Raw genomic sequence first — 19,558 nt, 5'->3', positions numbered from 1 at the left:
AAAGCTGAAATGACAGACACCACAGAAGAATGGTAAGTGAATTAATAAATTTATCAAAAGTCAGTGAACACATATTTACACCAAAAATATTAACAATTCATCCTTAGTTCCTGTCGTTACTGTGCCTTTGCCTACTCTAGTGATCCTACGAAGTGTTGGCCTAGTGGCTGCAGCACGGCTGGTGAAAGACTGCTGAATGTCCATGTGGGAGACTTCAGATGGCTTTACAGGACGCCTTCGACCAGATCTGAAACGGGAAGGCCTGGCTATAGACTGCACCACCTCAGCATGGACGGCAGCAGTCTGGGCTGGCTGGATGATGGGCAGCGACAAGGGCAATGGTGGAGTGACAGTGTTGAGAGCAGGAATGCTGTCACCCTGAGAGAGGACAGCAGGGTTCCTGCTCCACTGACCCAATACCACTCCCCTGGGGCAGCACCTCAGCATCCCTAGCAATCTGTTGGAGCACAAATTGCTGGCCAGCTGCGATACCGTGAAAGCATCGGTTGACGGTGGTAAACCCAGCCATGGTGGCAGCAGTCAGAGCTAACGTGGCATCAAGCTTAGACTTCATGAGAGCAGTCTGAGATTGATGCCAGCAAGCATAGACAGCATTACAGCACTAAGACGTTGCGTTGCTTCTGCCTATGCTGCAATGGAAGCTGCCAGATCGCCCACCACACGTGACATCAGGTCTGAGTTGCCACAGTGTCTCTGGGAGTCTACCATCCTTTACAGATGGGAAATGATGGGCTCCATGGTGTGTGCAGAGCCTTGTGGAATGTTGGAGGCGGACTCCTCCACGCTCCTTACCATTGTCGAGAGGTTCTCGGGCACCTTTGCCCTTGCACCTATCATCTCCGTGTGCATTGCCATAACCCTTCTAAACACCTCCCCATCGAGATCCTCAGCTGAGTCCCATACAGCAGGACTCGTCCTCCGCAGAACTGGCCCTCAAGCTACCCTTTCCCTGGCCTTTCTGCAGCCCATTCCTTCCCGGTTCCTCACCCTACGCTACTATACTAGCCTCTAAAGAACGCATAGTGCTAGTATCTGAGCTGGTGTCTGCGGGTGAGAGATGCAATGATGCGGTGTGTTCTTCCTCCTCCTCTTCTCATGCCTTGCTCTCTACGGTGCGCTTAGGGGCAGGCTGCTCAGGTGCTTGCCACAGTTTTGCCCATTCACCTAAACTATCAATATTTTAATTTAAGGTGTTAAGAGACCAGTGTATCATTGTAGATCAGCAATGGCAGTGGTGATGGCAAATAGGAACATAGGAACAGGAGTAGGCCACTTAGCCCTGCGAGCCTGTTCTGCCATTCAATTAGTTCATGGCTGATCTGTGACTTAACTCAATATTCTTGCCATTGGCCCATATCCCTTAATGCATTTGGTTAACGCCCAGCCACAGTGGCATCAGCAACTTTCACGACTTTCTAGGCCTATGGCTGTTGAGAATTATGGAGTTGGTGGCGTGTGTACAAAGTGTGTGGAAGGGACAGAAGACAACGGCTTTGGTTTTCGCAATCTTTAACTACTGGAAATTGGGGCTGACAGCAGAGGAGTTGGGAGAGGTAGTGCAGAATTAAAGCTGGGAAGCTGGGTAGCATCAGTGTACATGTGGAAACTGATCTCATATCTGCAGATGATGTCACCAAGAGGCAGCATTTAGAAGAGGAAGTGGAGGGGGACACTGATGGATTCTTGGGTACTCCTGAAGTGATGATGTGGGGGTGTGAAGCAAAGCTATTGGTAGAGATCCTGTGGCTATGATTGAACCAAGCAAATGCATTCCCAAGCTGGAAAATGTAGGGAAGGCACTGGAGGAGATGGTGTAGCTGCAGACAGGTCGAAATGAATTAAGGAGGGTTAATGCACCACGGTCACAGTCAGAGATAATGCCATTCATGGTTATTGCATTATTATGTTATATTAGGTTATAATGGTGTTGTGGGAGAGATTTAAACAGTTGTAAGAGAGCTGGGCATGGATCTGGGAGGCAAGAATATATCATCGGAGAAGAAAGGGAGGTTGGAGATGGAGTGGTAGTTTGCAAGGATGGAGGGTCGAGAGTTTGTTTTTTAGGAGGGTGTCGAGCTTCTTGAGTGTTGTTGGAGCTGCACGCGTCCAGGCAACAACAATTTGTATTTATATAGCAGCTTTAACGTAGTGAAAAGTCCCAAGGTGCTTCACAGGAGTATTATGAGATAAAAAGTTTGACACCGAGCCACATAAGGAGAAATCAAGGCAGGTGTCCAAAAGCTTGGTCAAAGAGATAGGTTTTAAGGAGTGTCTTAAAGGAGGAAAGAGAGGCGGAGAGGTTTAGGCAGACAATTCCAGAACTTAGGGCCTAGGCAACAGAAGGCACGGCCACCAATGGTTGAAAGATTAGAATCAGGGATTTAGAAGAGGGCAGAATTAGAGGAGCGCAGACATCTCGTTGGGGGGGGGGGGGGGGGGGAGGGGTTGTGAGGCTGGAGGAGATTACAGAGATAGGGAGGGGTGAGGCCATGGAGGGATTTGAAACCAAGGATGAGAATTTTGAAATCGAGGCGTTGCTTAACCGGGAACCAATGTAGGTCAACGACCACAGGGGTGATGGGTGTGTGGGACAAGGTGCGAGTTAGGACACGGACAGACGAGTTTTGGATCACCTCTAGTTTACATCGGTAGAATATTGGAGACCAGTCAGGAGTGCATTGGCATAGTCAAGTCTAGAGGTAAAAAAAGCATGGATGAGCTGAGGCAAGGGCGAAGACGGGCGATATTACGGAGGTGGAAATAGGCAGTTTTAGTTATGCTGCGGATATGTGATTGAAAGTTAATTTCAGGGTCAAATATGACACCAAGGTTGCGAACAGTCTGGTTCAGCCTCAGACAGAAGTTGGGGAGAGGGATTGAGTCAGTGGCTGGGGGCCGAAAACAGTGGCTTCGGTCTTCCCAATATTTAATTCGAGAAAATTTCTGCTCATCCAGAACTGGATGTCGGACAAGCAGTCCGACAATTTAGAGACCATGGAGGGATCGAGAGAAGTGGTAGAGAAGTAGAGTTGGGTGCTATCAGTGTACACGTGGAAACTGATGCTGTGAGTTGGAAGTATTCCATCACACTTGTGCCTTTGTAGATAGTGGACAGGCTTTGGGGAGTCAAGAGGTGAGACACTCGCCGCAGCATACTCAGCCTCTGACCCGCTCTTAGAAACATAGAAATTTACAGGGCAGAAGGAGGCCATTTCGGCCCATCGTGTCCACGCCAGCTGGCAAAGAGTCACACGGCCCTTGGTCAGCAGCCCTAAAGGTTACATATAAACCTATGAACAATGACAGAAAAGCAAAGAGCACCCTGCTCAACCAGTCCGCCTCACCACAACTGCGACATCCCTTATACTAAAACATTCTACACTCCACCCCAACTGGAACCATATGGTCTCCTAGGAGAGGCAAAAACCAGATTAAAAATCCAGGCCAATTTAGGGAGAAAAAATCTGGGAAAATTCCTCTCTGACCCATCCAGGCGATCGAAACTAGTCCAGGTGATCACCCTGGCCGTATTCTATTCCCTGCAGTACTTACCAATATATCTGCTCCAGCCAACAAAAAGTCTAATCCCAATTACCAACTCTGCAGGTTACTGCACTCTAAGTGCCCATCCAACCATCTCTTAAAAGTGGTGAGGGTTTATGCATCCACCACTCTTCCAGGCAGCGAGTTACAGATCCCCACAACCCGTAAAGAAGCCCCCCCCACCCTCTCAAATCCCCTCTAAACCTCCCACCAACCACCTTAAAACTATGCCCTCTCGTAATAGACCCTTCCACCAATGGAAATAGACCCTTACTATCCACTATGTCCAGGCCCCTCAATATTTTGTACACCTCAATGAGGTCTCCTCTCAACCTCCTCTGTTCCAATGAGAACAAACCCACCTTATCCAATCTGTCCTCATAACTAAGATTCTCCATTCCAGGCAGCATCCTAATAAATCTCCTCTGCACCCTCTCTAGCAATCACGCCCTTCCTATAATACGGTGACCAGAACTGCAAGCAATACTCCAGCTGTAGCCTAACCAAAGTATTATACAATTTCAGTATAACCTCCCTGCTCTTATATTCTATGCCTCGGCCAATAAAGGCAAGCATTCAGTATGCCGCCTTAACCACCTTATCCACCTGGCCTGCTACGTTCAGGGATCTGTGGACAAGCACTCCAAGGTCCCTTTGTTCATCTACACTATTAAATGGCCCACCGCTTAATGTGTATACCCTTTCCTTATTAACCCTCCCAAAGTGCATCACCTCACACTTCTCTGAATTAAACTCCATTTGCCACTGCTTTGCCCACCTGCCCATGACTTTACTCTTCATTATCAACCACAGCCAATTTTAGTGTTGTCTGCAAACTTCTTAATCATACTTCCTATATTCAAATTTAAATCGTTGATATATACCACAAAAAGCAAGGGTCCCAGTACTGAGCCCTGCGGAACCTCACTGGAAACATCCTTCCAGTCACAAAAACATCCATCAATCATTACCTTTTGCTTCCTACCTCCAAGCCAATTTTGGATCCAACTTGACACTTTGCCTTGAATCCCATGGGCTTTAACCTTCATGACCAGTCTACCATGTGGGACCTTATCAAAAGTTTTGCTAAAGTCCATATACACTACATCATACGCACTACCCTCATCGACCCTCTTGATTATCTCCTCAAAAAATTCATTCAGGTTAGTCAGACACGATCTTCCCATAACAAATCTGTGCTGACAATCCCTAATTAATCCTTGCCTTTCCAAATGCAGATTTATCCTATCTTTCAGAATTTTTTCCAATAATTTTCCCACCACTGAGGTTAGGCTGACAGGCCTGTAATTACTCGGCCTATCCCTTTCTCCCTCCGGGAGGCGCGGCAGGAGTTGGAGGAGGCGGCCTATAAAAGGCCTAACAGTCAGGGAGCGGCATGGTGAGTCGGGAGGCGCGGCGGGAGTCGGCGGAGGCGGCCTATAAAAGGCCCAACAGTCGGGGAGCAGCGTGGTAAGTCGGGAGGCGCGGCGGGAGTAGGAGGAGGCGGCCCATAAAAGGCCCATTAGTCGGGGAGCGGCGGCAGCGGTGAGTCGTCGGAGAGGCTAGCTGGTGCAGCTGCATGGATAAAAGGCAAAAAAGAAGTAGAAACAAATCGAAGGGTGACGTCACAGCCAAGGGGGTAATTGATTGGCTGGTGATTGGTGAGTAGTTTTTCTTTTTCTTTTCTTTTATCAATAGGTAACCTTTATCATTGTTGTTGCCAAATTAAGTTAATCTAGGGGTTAAGTGATGGCAGGAGAGCTCGGACATGTGTCATGCTCCTTCTGTGCTATGTGGGAACTCAGGGACGCTTCCACTGTCCCTGATGACTACATGTGTCCTGCTGCAGCTCCTGACAGACCGCATTGCGGCACTGGAGCTGCAGGTGGATTCACTCTGAAGCATCCGCGATGCTGAGGATACCGTGAATAACATGTTTAGTGAGTTGGTCATACCGCAGGTAAAGGTTACACAGACAGATAGAGAATGGGTGACCAACAGGGAGAGCAGTGGAAGGAAGGTAGTGCAGGGGTCTCCTGCGGTCATCCCCCTTCAAAACAGAAACACCGTTTTGGGTACTGTTGGTGGGGGGGGGGAATGACTCATCAGGGGAGGGCAGCAGCAGCCAAGTTCATGGCACCGTGTGTGGCTCTGCTGCACAGCAGGGCAGGAAAAAGAGTGGGAGAGCTATAGTGGTAGGGGATTCTATTGTAAAGGGAATAGATAGACATTTTTGCGGCAGCAATTGAGACTCCAGGAGGGTATGCTGCCTCCCTGTTGCAAGGGTCAAGGATATCTCGGAGCTGCTGCAGGACATTTTGGAGGGGGAGGGTGAACAGCCAGTTGTCGTGGTGCATATAGGTACCAACGATATAGGTAAAAAACGGGATGAGGTCCTAAAAGCTGAATTTAGGGAGCGAGGAATTAAATTAAAAAGTAGGACCTCAAAGGTAGTAATCTCAGGATTGCTACCAGTGCCAAGTGCTAGTCAGAGTACGAATTGCAGGATAGCTCAGATGAATATGTGGCTTGGGGAGTGGTACAGAAGGGAGGGATTCAAATTCCTGGGTCATTGGAACCGGTTCTGGGGGAGGTGGGATCAGTACAAATCGGACGGTCTGCACCTGGGCAGGACCGGAACCAATGTCCTAGGGGGAGTGTTTGCTAGTGCTGTTGGGGAGGGGTTAAACTAATATGGCAGGGGGATGGGAACCTATGCAGGGAGACAGAGGGAAGTAGAATGGGGGCAGAAGCAAAAGATAGAAAGAAGAAAAGTAAAAGTGGAGGGCAAAGAATCCCAAGGCAAAAATCAAAAAGGGCCACATTACAGCTGAATTCTTAAGGGGCAAAGTGTGTTAAAAAGACAAGCCTGAAGGCTCTGTGCCTCAATGCGAGGAATATTTGTAATAAGGTGGATGAATTAACTGCACAGGCAGCAGTTAACGAATATGATATAATTGGCATCACGGAGACATGGCTTTAGGGTGACCAAGGCTGGGAACTCAACATCCAGGGGTATTCAACATTCAGGAAGGATAGACAGAAAGGAAAAGGAGGTGGGGTAGCGTTGCTGGTTAAAGAGGAAATTAACACAATAGTAAGGAAGGACATTAGCTTAGATGATGTGGAATCTGTATGAGTGGAGCTGCGGAATACCAAAGGGCAGAAAACGCTAGTGGGAGTTGTGTACAGACCACCAAACAGTAGTAGTGAGGTTGGGGACAGCATCAAACAAGAAATTAGGGATGCGTGCAATAAAGGTACATGAGCGACTTTAATTTACATATAGATTTTCTAGACCAATTTGTCAAGGAACCAACTAAAGAGCTGGCCATCCCAGACTGGGTGATGTGTAATGAGAAAGGACTAATTAGCAATCTTGTTGTGCGAGGCCCCTTGGGGAAGAGTGACCATAATATGATAGAATTCTTTATTACGATGGAGAGTGACACAGTTAATTCAGAGACTAGGGTCCTGAACTTAAGGAAAGGTAACTTCGATGGTATGAGACTTGAATTGGCTAAAATAGACTGGCAAATGATACTTAAAGGGTTGACGGTGGATAGGCAATGGCAAACCTTTAAAGATCGCATGGATGAACTTCAACAATTGTACATCCCTGTCTGGAATAAAAATAAAACTGGAAAGGTGGCTCAACCGTTGCTAACAAGGGAAATTAAGGATAGTGTTAAATCCAAGGAAGAGGCATATAAATTGGCCAGAAAAAGCAGCAAACCTGAGGACTGGGAGAAATTTAGAATTCAGCAGAGGAGGACAAAGGGTTTAATTAGGAGGGGGAAAATAGAGTGAGCGGAAGCTTGCTGGGAACATAAAAACTGACTGCAAAAGCTTCTGTAGATATGTGAAGAGAAAAAGATTAGTGAAGACAAACGTAGGTCCCTTGCAGTCAGATTCAGGTGAATTTATAATGGGGAACAAAGAAATGGCAGACCAGTTGAACAAATACTTTGGCACGAAGGAAGACACAAATAGCCTTCCGGAAATACTAGGGGACCGAGGGTCTAGTGAGAAGGAGAAACTGAAGGAAATCCTTATTAGGCGGGAAATTGAGTTCGGGAAATTGATGGGATTGAAGGCCAATAAATTCCCGAGGCCTGATAGTCTGCATCCCAGAGTACCTAAGGAAATGGCCCTAGAAATAGTGGATGCATTGGTGATCATTTTCCAACAGTCTTATCGACTCTGGATCAGTTCCTATGGACTGGATGGTAGCTAATGTAACACCACTTTTTAAATAAGGAGGGAGAGAGAAAACGGGTAATTATACACCGGTTAGCCCCAACAAGAGCAGGCATTGATGATGAGATCCAACACCGCCTCCAGTGCGCCTGTGCAGCCTTCGACCGCCTGAGGAAAAGAATGTTTGAAGATCAGTCCCTCAAAACTGTCACCAAGCTCATGGTCTACAAGGCCGTAGTAATACCCGCCCTCTTGTATGGCTCAGAGATGTGGACCATGTACAGTAGACACCTCAAGTCATTGGAGAAATACCACCAACGATGTCTCCGCAAGATCCTGCAAATCCCCTGGGAGAACAGACGCACCAACATTAGCGTCCTCGTCCAGGCCAACATCCCCAGCATTGAAGCACTGACCACACATGATCAGCTCCGCTGGGCAAGCCACATAGTTCGCATGCCAGACACGAGACTCCCAAAGCAAGCGCTCTACTCGGAACTCGTCCACGGTAAACGAGCCAAAGGTGGGCAGAGGAAACATTACAAGGACACCCACAAAGCCTCACTGATAAAGTGCAACATCCCCACTGACACCTGGGAGTCCTTGGCCATAGACCGCCCTAAGTGGAGGAAGTGGATCCGGGAGGGCGCTGAGCTCCTCGAGTATCGTCGACGAGAGCATGCAGAAATCAAGTGCAGGCAGCGGAAGGAGCATGTTGCAAACCAGGCTCCCTGCCCACCCTTTCCCTCAATGACTATCTGTCTGACCTGTGACAGAGACTGTGGTTCTTGTATTGGACTGTGCAGCCACCTAAGAACTCATGGTAAGAGTGGAAGCAAGTCTTCCTCTATTCCGAGGGACTGCCTATGATGATGATGATGAGTGGGGAAAATGTTGGAATCAATTATTAAAGATGAAATCGCAGCGCATTTGGAAAACAGTGACAGGATTGGTCCAAGTCAGCATGGATTTATGAAAGGGAAATCATGCTTGACAAATCTTCTGCAATTTTTTGAGGATGTAACTCGTAGAGTGGACAATGGAGAACCAGTGGATGTGGTGTATTTGGATATTCAAGAGGCTTTTGACAAGGTCCCACATGAGATTGGTGTGCAAAATTAAAGCACATGGTATTGGGGGGAATGTACTGACGTGGATAGAGAACTGGTTGGCAGACAGAAAGCAGAGAGTCGGGATAAACGGGTCCTTTTCAGAATCGCAGGCAGTGACTAGTGGGGTGTCACAGGGCTCAGTGCTGGGACCCCAGATATTTACAATATACAGTCATCATTTAGATGACGGAATTGAGTGTAATATTGCAGATGACACGAAGCTGGGTGGCAGTGTAGCTGTGAGGAGGATGCTAAGAGGCTGCAGGGTGACTTGGACAGGTTAGGTGAGTAGGCAAATGCATGGCAGATGCAGTATAGTGTGGATAAATGTGAAGTTATCCACTTTGGTGGCAAAACACAAAGGCAGAATATTATCTGAATGGCGGCAGATTAGGAAAAGGGGAGGTGCAACGAGACCTGGATGTCATGGTTCATCAGTCATTGAAAGTTGGCATGCAGATGGTGAAGAAGGCAAATGGTATGTTGGCCTTCATAGCTGGGGGATTTGAGTATAGGAGCAGGGAGGTATTACTGCAGTTGTACAGGGCCTCATCTGGAATATTGTGTTCAGTTTTGGTCTCCTAATCTGAGGAAGGACGTTCTTGCTATTGATTCCCGGGATGGCAGGACTGACATATGAGGAGAGACTGGATCGACTGGGCCTGCATTCACTGGCATTTAGAAGGATGAGAGGGGATCTCATAGAAACATATAAAATTCTGATGGGACTGGACAGGTTAGATGCAGGAAGAATGTTCCCGATGTTGGGGAAGTCCAGAACCAGGGGACACAGTCTAAGGATAAGGGGTAAGCCATTTAGGACCGAGATGAGGAGAAACTTCTTCACTCAAAGAGTTGTTAACCTGTGGATTTCCCTACCGTAGAGAGTTGTTGATGTCAGTTCATTGGATATATTCAAGAGGGAGTTAGATATGGCCCTTACGGCTAAAGGGATCAAGGGGTATGGGGAGAAAGCAGGAAAGTGGTACTGAGGTGAATGATCAGCCGTGATCTTATTGAATGGTGGTGCAGGCTTGAAGGGCCGAATGGCCTCCTCCTGCATCTACTTTCTATGCTTCTATGTTTCTTAAACAAGGGTAATACATTTGCAGTCCTCCAATCCTCCGGCACCATGCCCAGATCCAAAGAGGACTGGAGAATGATGGTCAAGGCCTCTGCTATTTCCTCCTTTACTTCGCTCAACAGCCTGGGATGCATTTCATCCGGGCCTGGAGACTTATTTATTTTCAAAGCTGCTAAACCCCTAAGTACTTCCTCTCTCACTATATTTATTTTATCCAGAATATCACACTCCTCCTCGATAGCAGTATCTGCATTTCCCCTTTCCTTTGTGAAAACAGATGCAAATTATTTGTTAAGAACCCTCCCAATATCTTCCACCTCCACACAAAGATTACCCTCATGGTCTCTAATAGGCCCTACCCTTTCTTTAGTTATCCTCTTACTCTTAATATATTTATAGAACATCGAACATCTTAGGGTTTTCCTTAATTTTACTGGCCAAGAATTTCTCGTGCTCTCGCTTAGCATTCCTAATATCCTTTTTAATTTTGCCTCTTAACTTTCTATATTCCTCTAAAGATTCTACAGTGTTTAGCCGTTGATATACGACGTAAGCGTTCCTTTTTTTCTTAATCCTCCCCTGTAAGTTCCTAGACATCCAGGGGGCTCTAGAATTCTTTTTCCCAGCCTTTTTCTTTAAGGGCCTGAGCCTTCCGGATCTCCTCCTTAAATGCCTCCCACTGTTCCGACACTGATTTACCCACAAGTAGTTGTTTCCAGTCCACTATGACCAAATCATTCCTTAACTTAGCAAAATTAGTTTTTCCCCCATTCGGAAATTTTATTCCAGGCCTATTCTTGTCCTTAGCCATAACCAATTTGAACCTGACTGAATTATGGTCACTGGCACCCAAGTGCTCTCCCACTAATACCCCTGCAACCTGCCTAGCTTCATTCCCCAAAACTAAATCCAAGACCGCCCCCTCTCGTGTTAGGCTTGCTACATACTGACTAAAGAAGTTCTCTTGAACGCATTTCAAGAATTCCGCACCCTCTATACCCTTCACACTAAATTTGTCTCAATCAATATTTGGATAGTTAAAATCCCCTACTATTACTATCCTATGATTTTTAGACTTCACAGCAATTTGCCTACATATTTGCTCCTCTAACTCCCTTCCACTGTTTGGGGGTCTATAATACAAGCCCAGCAGTGTGATCGCCCTTTTTTATTTTTCAATTCGACCACAGTATTTATGTGGCTGGTCCAGTTAAGTTCCTGGTCAATGGTGACCCCCCAGGATGTTGATGGTGGGGAATTCACGATGGTAATGCTGTTGAATATCATGGAGAGGTGGTTAGACTCTCGCTTGTTGGAGATGGTCATTACCTGGTACTTGTGTGCCGCAAATGGTACTTGCCACTTATCAGCCCAAGCCTGAATATCGTCCAGGTCTTGCTGCATGGACTGCATTATCTGAAGAGTTGCCAATGGAACACAACACTGTGCAATCATCAGCGAACATTCCCACTTCTGACCAATATGATGGAGGAAAGGTCATTGATGAAGCAGCTGGAGATGGTTGGACCTAGGACACTGCCCTGTGGAACTCTTGCAGCAATGTCCTGGAGCTGGGATGATTGACCTCCAATAACCAAAACCATCTTCTAAGTACTAGGTATGACATCCAGCCAGTGGAGACTTTTCTCCCTGATTCCCATTGACTTCAATTTTACTAAGGCTCCTTGATGCCACACTCAGTCAAATGTCAGGTCTTTTGTCCATGTTTGGTCCAAGGCTGTAATGAGGTCTGGAGGCGAGTGGTTCTGGCGGAACCTAAACTGAGCATCAGTGAGCAGGTTATTGGTGAGTCATCATAGGCGGTCCCTCGATCGAGGATGACTTGCTTCCATATGAGTTCACAGATGTGAGTAAGTGCTGCTTGATAGCGCTGCTGACGAAACCTTCCATCATTTTGCTGATGAATGAGAGTAGACTGATGGGGCGGTAATTGGCCGGAATGGATTTGTCCTGCTTTTTGTGGACAGGACATACCTGGGCAGTTTTTCACTTTGTTGGGTGGATACCAGTGTTGTAGCTGTACTGGAACAGCTTGGCTAGAGGCGCGACTAGTTCTGGAGCACAAGTCTTCAGCACGACAGCCGGGATGTTGTCGGGGCCCATAGCTTTTGCTTTATCCAGTGCTCTCAGCCACATCTTGATATCACATGGAGTGAATCGAATTGGCTGAAGAATGGCTTCTGTGATGATGGGGTCCTCAGGAGGAGGCCGATATGGATCATCCACTTGGCATCTCTGGCTGAAGATGGTTGCAAATGCTTCAGCTTTGACTTATGCACTTGCCTGCTGGTCTCTGCCATCATTGAGGATGGGAATATTCAGGATGCCTCCTCGTCCTGTTCGTTGTTTAATTGTCCACCACCAATCACAACTGGATGTGGCAGGACAGCAGAGCTTTGATCTGATCTGTTGATTGTGAGATCACTTAACTCTGTTTATAGCAAGCTGCTTCCACTGCTTAGCATACATGTAGTCCTGTGTTGCAGCTTCCCTAGGTTGGTAGTGTAGTGTATGTAGGCACCTTTAGTAATGACTCCACGAGGCAGGGTATGATACTTAAACTGTGTAGACCTGTAGTCCTTTATTTGCAGCTCCTCAAGTGAGGACAACAAGCTGTGAGTTCCTTTTTATACTGGGTTACCTGCAGTGTGCAGGTAACCCTTAGGTCTCCAGCAGCAGCACCCTCTGGTGTACAGGTAAAGTGTGTACAGTGTAAGGGTACATTCAGTGTTGCTATGGGAGGTTGTGGGATCCCTCAGGGGGGGGCAGCAATGGGTGGTGTGTATACACTGTGATGTTGGTAGTTGTGGGGTGGTGGGCAGGGCCACAAGACTGGGTGGGCTCCTTGTCCACCAATTGGGATGAGGGTCAGGTCATCCCAGGGTTTGCCAGGGAAGCTGGAGGGTATTGGCCTCATGCTCCTGGTGTTGGCCCTGGTGGCCAGGGGTTGTAGGGCTGGTCTGGTGCAGGTTGCCATAGGTGGTGGCTGGGCTGCCCATTGGCCACTGTCCCTGTAGTGGGCGTGCTCCCACTGGCTGTATGTGTGTCCTGCAAGGGGCATCACATTCGTTCCAAAGGTCCAGACTACATGGTCAGGTTGCCTGCTGGACCTGGGGGGATTCCATTGGCATCAGCATGGTCCCTGTAGGACCCAATGTCCTTTGGCAGTTTCCTACCAGTATACATGACACCTTGGCTCTGATCACACATAGTCGAGTCTGTACTGTACATTCTATCATTTGCTTCACTTTTGGGTGTCCTGGTTTCAACAGACATAGTTACATTAGGTATTTCACATTCTCTATCATTACTGTTATGCATAATAAACTTGTTCTTAACCTTACTGACATCTGTATTCATCTCATCAGTCACATTAGTTAAACCAGCATCACAATTCATGGTTACATTGCATACATTTTCATACTTGCACCCTTTAATTGCATCTTTAGCTTTAAAGTTCGTGTACTGGATCAACTGGGCTTGTATTCACTGGAGTTCAGAAGAATGAGAGGGGACCTCATAGAAACGTTTAAAATTCTGATGGGTTTAGACAGGTTAGATGCAGGAAGAATGTTCCCAATGTTGGGGAAGTCCAGAACCAGGGGTCACAGTCTAAGGATAAGGGGTAAGCCATTTAGGACCGAGATGAGGAGAAACTTCTTCACCCAGAGAGTGGTGAACCTGTGGAATTCTCTACCACAGAAAGTTATTGAGGACAATTCACTAAATATATTCAAACAGGAGTTAGATGTAGTCCTTACTACTAGGGGGATTAAGGGGTATGGTGAGAAAGCAGGAATGGGGTACTGAGGTTGCATGTTCAGCCATGAACTCATTGAATGGTGGTGCAGGCTAGAAGGGCCGAATGGCCTACTCCTGCACCTATTTTCTATGTTTCTATGTACTCAAATAGTTGAAACTTCCCCTTTAAATTTATTTGGTTACCCGTCTCCTTTAAGGGAGCCTTCAAATTCGATTGGCCGCTCGGTGTCATGTGTCGCTCCTCCATGCTCACTCGTGGTATGGCTGCGGCCATTTTGATTTTAGGTTTTTCTCCTCGTGGTGCTGGTGCTATAGCCATTTTCTGTCTCTCCTGCAGGTAGGCTGTGGTGGTCTTTTCTTGCACCGGTTCAACCCTGGACATCGGGAATCCATTTCTTTCGACGCCGTTCACCTCTTGGAGTCCTGCCCCCGCTGGAAAGTGGAGTTTGGATCCTCGCTCTCGGAGATTGCGCCGGTGTGCTGTGGAGTCGTCGCCTCGCGGTCGAGCTGGACAGTGGAACCTCCAGATGTAGTGATGGATCCATGTTGAGGTCGATTGCTGGGGACCAGAGGCCGTCGCCACGTCGCCTGATGTGGACCGGGTTCATTCAATTTCTGCCCAGAAGCATGGGACTGTCGCCGGATACAATCCACAGGGGGAATTTGTTCATCATGCCACCCTGGGAGACCTGGACGTCCACGCTGCCAACAACCGGGATTTTACCTTTGGTATAGGTGAGGAGCTGTGCCTGGACCGGAGACAGTTTTGGTCGAGTGGCAAGATTTATCCAAAGTATTTCAAAGGTCGTTTGGCTCATCACAGACTGACTCGCCCCTGTGTCGATTTCCATGGAGACTGGGACCCCGTCGATGTCTACTTCCACGGAGAACTTTCGGTGGAGCAGGTATAAATTTCATACTCTTCTTCCAGGGTTTGAGCAACTTCCTCTTCACCTGTGTCGGAGTCCAGTTGATCAGCTAACTCATCAGAGATGCGGTGAGTAAAGCTTTTTCTGCACATTCTCTGAAGGTGCCCTTTCTCTTTGCATGCATAGTCTTTGTAGCGGCACTAGTGGGTCCTGTGGTTTCCTCTACAGCGCCAGCATGGGGCCATCCGGTTTGCCCCATGTGACAGACTCGGTTGCGGGACTCGGGGCAGCGTTTCTGCCCTTAGAAGTATCCATGCGGTGCACTGCGCTTGCCGGTTTAGAGTCCTGAGTCAGTATTCGCCTGGAGTCGCTGGCCGAAACCATGTAGGCCTGGCTCACTTGAATTGCTTTCTGCAGGGTGACTGTGATGTCAGCAGAGAGCAGCTTGTGCAGGAGGCCGATTCCAATGACGAATATGTCCCTTAGGGCTTCATTTAGGTGGTCTCCAAAATCACACTGAGCAGCTAGTCTTCTTAGGTGTGCAGCATACTAAGCAATTTCTTGGCCCTCAGGTCGCCGGTAAGTGTAGAACCGGTGCCTGGCTGTGAGGATGCTTTCTTTCGGTTTTAGTTGTAACTGTATAAGTGTTACAAGTTCCTCATAGCTTTTGCTGGTTGTCTTCGCTGGGACTAGCAAGTGCCTGACGAGACAATGGATGGAGGGTCCACAACTACTCAGCAGGATGGCCCTGCGCTTGTTCGGTTGTGTAGCCAGTTTATTCCCATCCAGGTCATTGGCTATAAAGAAATCTTCCAATCTTTCCACAAAAGCGGCCCAAGCTTCCCCCTCTGTAAATTGCTGAAAGTTGCTGAGGTTAGACATGTTGAGCGTTTGGTTCGTGATCTTGTATTCTCGTCGTCAGTTGTAGTGTATGTAGGCACCTTTAGAAATGACTCCACGAGGCAGGGTATGATACTTGAACTGTGTAGACCTGTAGTCCTTTATTTGCAGCTCCTCGAGTGAGGACAACAAGCTGTGAGTTCCTTTTTATACTGGGTTACCTGCATTGTGCAGGTAACCCTTAGGTCTCCAGCTGCAGCACCCTCTGGTGTATGTGTAAGATGTGTACAGTGCAAGGGTACATTCAATGTTGCATAACAGTGTTACAGACATCACACAGTAAACAGGCATGCATACACAACGGGTACCTCATTTTTAGGTACGCCTGGTGCTGCTCCTGACATGCTCTTCTGCACTCCTCATGGAACCAGGGTTGGTCTCCTGGCTTTATGGTAATGGTAGTGTGAGGGATATGTCAGGCCATGAGGTTAAAGATTGTGGTGGAATGCAATTCTGCTGCTGCTGATGGCCCTCAGCGCCTCATGGATGCCCAGTTTTGAGCTGCTAGATCTGTTCTGAATCTATCCAATTTAGCACGGTGGTAGTGCCACGCAACACGATGGAGGGTGTCTTCAGTGTGAAGATGGGACTTTGTCTGCCCAAGGACTGTGTGGTGATCACTGCTGCCAATGCTGTCATGGACAGCTGGATCTGCGACAGGTAGATTGGTGAGGACGAGGTCAAGTGGGTTTTTCCCTCGTGTTGGTTCTCTCGCCACCTGCCGTAGACTCGGTCTGGCAGCTATGTCCTTCAGGACTCGGCCAGCCCGGTCAGTAGTGGTGCTACCAAGCCGCTCTTGGTAATAGACATTGAAGTTCCCCACACAGAGCCCTTGCTACCCTCAGTGCTTCTTCGAATTAGTGTTCAACATGGAGGAGTACTGATTGATCAGTTGAGGGAGGGCGGTAGGTGGTAATCGGCAGTAGGTTTCCTTGCCCATGCTTGACCTGAAGCCATGTAAGTGGTTTTGCCCTTGGTAGTCTCGAATCACCCCCCTTACAACAGTTTTAGACACCGGAATTATAGTGGCGAACAGAAATATACAGTTACAGCCAGATCTTTCGGTCTCAACTGTCAGAATGCTTTTATTCAAGTTCAAGCACACACCTGCACCTAGTAAAACACAGCCTGGTAGTGTAAAACAAACAAATACAGTACAACACACCACCCGGACCCGTTCGAACAGGCCCCTAAAGCGAAGTACCCACATCGGATTCAAAAGTGCACCATCGAATCTGTCCAACAGAAAATTGTGCGTACACTTACGATCCTTACAAAAACATCCCCACTAAAACCCCTAAGGCTTGGTTGGGACACTCGGCACCCTTTCACACTATGCGGTGATCTTAAAGATGCGTAGGCTGGGATAAATGCTCACCAATTACCCCTCTGGCTTACTCGCTGCTTCTCCCAATGAGGCATATCTTCTGGTTCTGTACCAATCTGTGATATTCAAGTCCAGTCTCAAGGTCAGCTTTCCAGTCGAAATAGCATGGTTCTCTTTGCTTGTAGATGGTGTTTCTTCTCTCCATCCCAGATGGAGTGCTCAGTCCTTGTCCGTTGAACAACACAAGCAGGCGTAGAAGAGAGAGAGAGAGATGGCTGCAAACTGCCACTCTTATACCTGCAAAAATGCTTCTTGCGCCAAAAGTTCAACTGTCCTTTCGCCTGAGGCGGTACAACTGAAAGAGCAAAATCAATGTCCTCAGCCTGTTCCTTTGTTACTGGCTGTTTCCTCGATAAGGCTCCAACAAGTCTGTGTGGACGAATAGCTTCCTTTGTGTCCTGAGCACCGACCAATCTGCTTGATCGCTCACTGATTGCATGACAAAAGGGCCTGTCCATCAACCATCTTCCTGCCATTGATTCCTTGTCCACCTGATGTGTATTCCTGTGGGACATGTTTGGACCTGTCCCACGTCAGCTGTCTATCTTCCTGCAGTAACAGCCAAGTTCCAAAACTTAAAGTCCAAAAGTGTGACCTTTTGCTGTCGATGTTTTCGCGGAATTCTTGCAGCCATGAGACTTCATGGGGTCCGGAGTCCATGTTGAGGATTCTCAGGGCCACTGCCTCCCGACTGTATACCACTGCTGCCACCTTGGGTGGGTCTGTCCTGTCGGTGGGACAGAATATACTCAGGGATGGTGATGGAGATGTCCGGGACATTGGCTGAAAGGTATGATTCTGTGAGTGTGATTATGTCAGGCTGTTGTTTGACTAGTCTGTGGGATAGCTCTCCCAATTTTGGCACAAGCCCCTAAATGTTAGTGAGGAGGACGTTGCAGGATCGATTGGGTTGGTTGTGCCGTCGTCGTGTCCGAAGCCGGGGCTGAGGTCGATGCCGGGTGGTCGGTCTGGTTTTATTCTTTTTCTTTTTCGTATCTGTTACAACTAAGTGGCTCGCTAGGCCATTTCAGAGGGCAGTGGGTCTGGAGTCACATATAGGATACACCGGGCAAGGATGGCAGATTTCCTTCCCTAATGGGCATTAGTGAACCAGATGGATTTTTACGACAATCCGGTAGTTTGCCCCCACGCTTAGAAGGCGCGCCGACTTTTTAGAATAAAAATTGCGCCTAAAAGTTACCGTAGTATTCTCCCCGCAGCTGGAACGATATAGGCCCTTGGCGTAGTGCAGCAGAAGGAATGGGGGGGTGGAGCCAGGTCCCGGCGCTGAAAACAGTGCCGGGATCTCTGCACATGCGCGCTAGAGTGTGTACGCATGTGCAGTAGCTCCTCGCCCCCGAATCTCTGCAGGCTGTGTGGGAGGGGCCCGAAGCATGCCACCCCTAGCACTGGCCGAATGGGCTCCCTCACCGTGACCTGCGAGGGAACAGTGCCTGATGTAAAAGAACAGATTTACAAGCTGACAAAGAAGGGCTTAGCCCCATCGCAGATTGGTGTGATCCGAAGGGATTCCCATGGTATTGCCCAGGTGCATTTTGTTACTGGGAACAAGATTCTCAGGATACTGAAGTCCAAGGGACTGGCTCCAGACCTTCCAGCGGATTTGTACCATTTGATCAAGACTGCTGTGGCTGCCCGCAAGCATTTGGAGAGGAAGAGGAAGGATAAAGATGCCAAGTTCCATTTGATCCTTAGAGAGCAGAATCCACAGGCTGGCTCGTTATTACAAGTCCAAGAGGGTACTTCCACTTCCCTCCTCTCCCACCTTCCTCTCCGCCCATCCTCCCCCCCCCCCGCACCCCTCCACTCTCCCCCCCCCCCCCCCCCCCCTCCTCCCCCTTCACCGATGCCGCGTTGAGACTCCCGGTGTGTGTCTTACCGCCCCTAGCCCTGGCCGAATGGGCTCCCTCATCTGCGGCCTGTTGCCTTCCCTTCACATGAAGGTAGGACTTCTATTTTTTATTTGTTATTGATTGATTGATTGTTTATTACTTTGGTCTTGGTGCTTTAGGTGCAGGGTTCCTTCTATTTTTTATTTGTTAATTAATTGCTTATTGCTTTGTTTAGTGCTTTGTAAGTCTTGGTGCTAGGTGCAGGTCCTCTCAGCTTCCTTGTATTTTTTATTTGTTATTGAATGTTTATTTTTGTGCTTTGTTTACTGCTTGGTGCTTTAAATGTACTGCTTTGTTTAGTGCTTTAAATGTACTTATGCTTCTTTAATGTTGTTGTGAAGGTGCTAAGTGCTTTGCAAAATCCTCTCACTTCCCTTCACCACCCCCCCCCCCCCACCCCCACCCCCCCTCCCCAATCTCTGGCCACCTGTGCTGATTTCTTAAGTCTCCGCAAGTTTTTTTCTGAACGTACAAAAGTGGCCACATATGCTGGTCTAAGTTAGTTAGGAGTAACTTTTCGCTGGTTAAACTTGCTTAAATGGCCAAAACAGGCGTAAGTGGCTGGTAACGCCCCCTTTTGAAAAGAAAACTGAACTTAAAAAAACAAACTGAACGAACTCACTTAAACTGAAACAAATTAAATGGGGAGAATTGCGATTTTCAAGATACTCCAAAAAATCTAGTTGCTCCAAAAAGATAGGAGCAACTCCTGGGGAAACTTGGGCCCATGGTCACCATTACTAATA

The sequence above is a fragment of the Pristiophorus japonicus genome, chromosome 27, assembly GCF_044704955.1.
Source record: "Pristiophorus japonicus isolate sPriJap1 chromosome 27, sPriJap1.hap1, whole genome shotgun sequence".
NCBI lineage: Eukaryota > Metazoa > Chordata > Chondrichthyes > Pristiophoridae > Pristiophorus > Pristiophorus japonicus.
The sequence above is the reverse complement of the archived record's forward strand: the minus strand, read 5'-3'. Positions refer to the sequence as shown.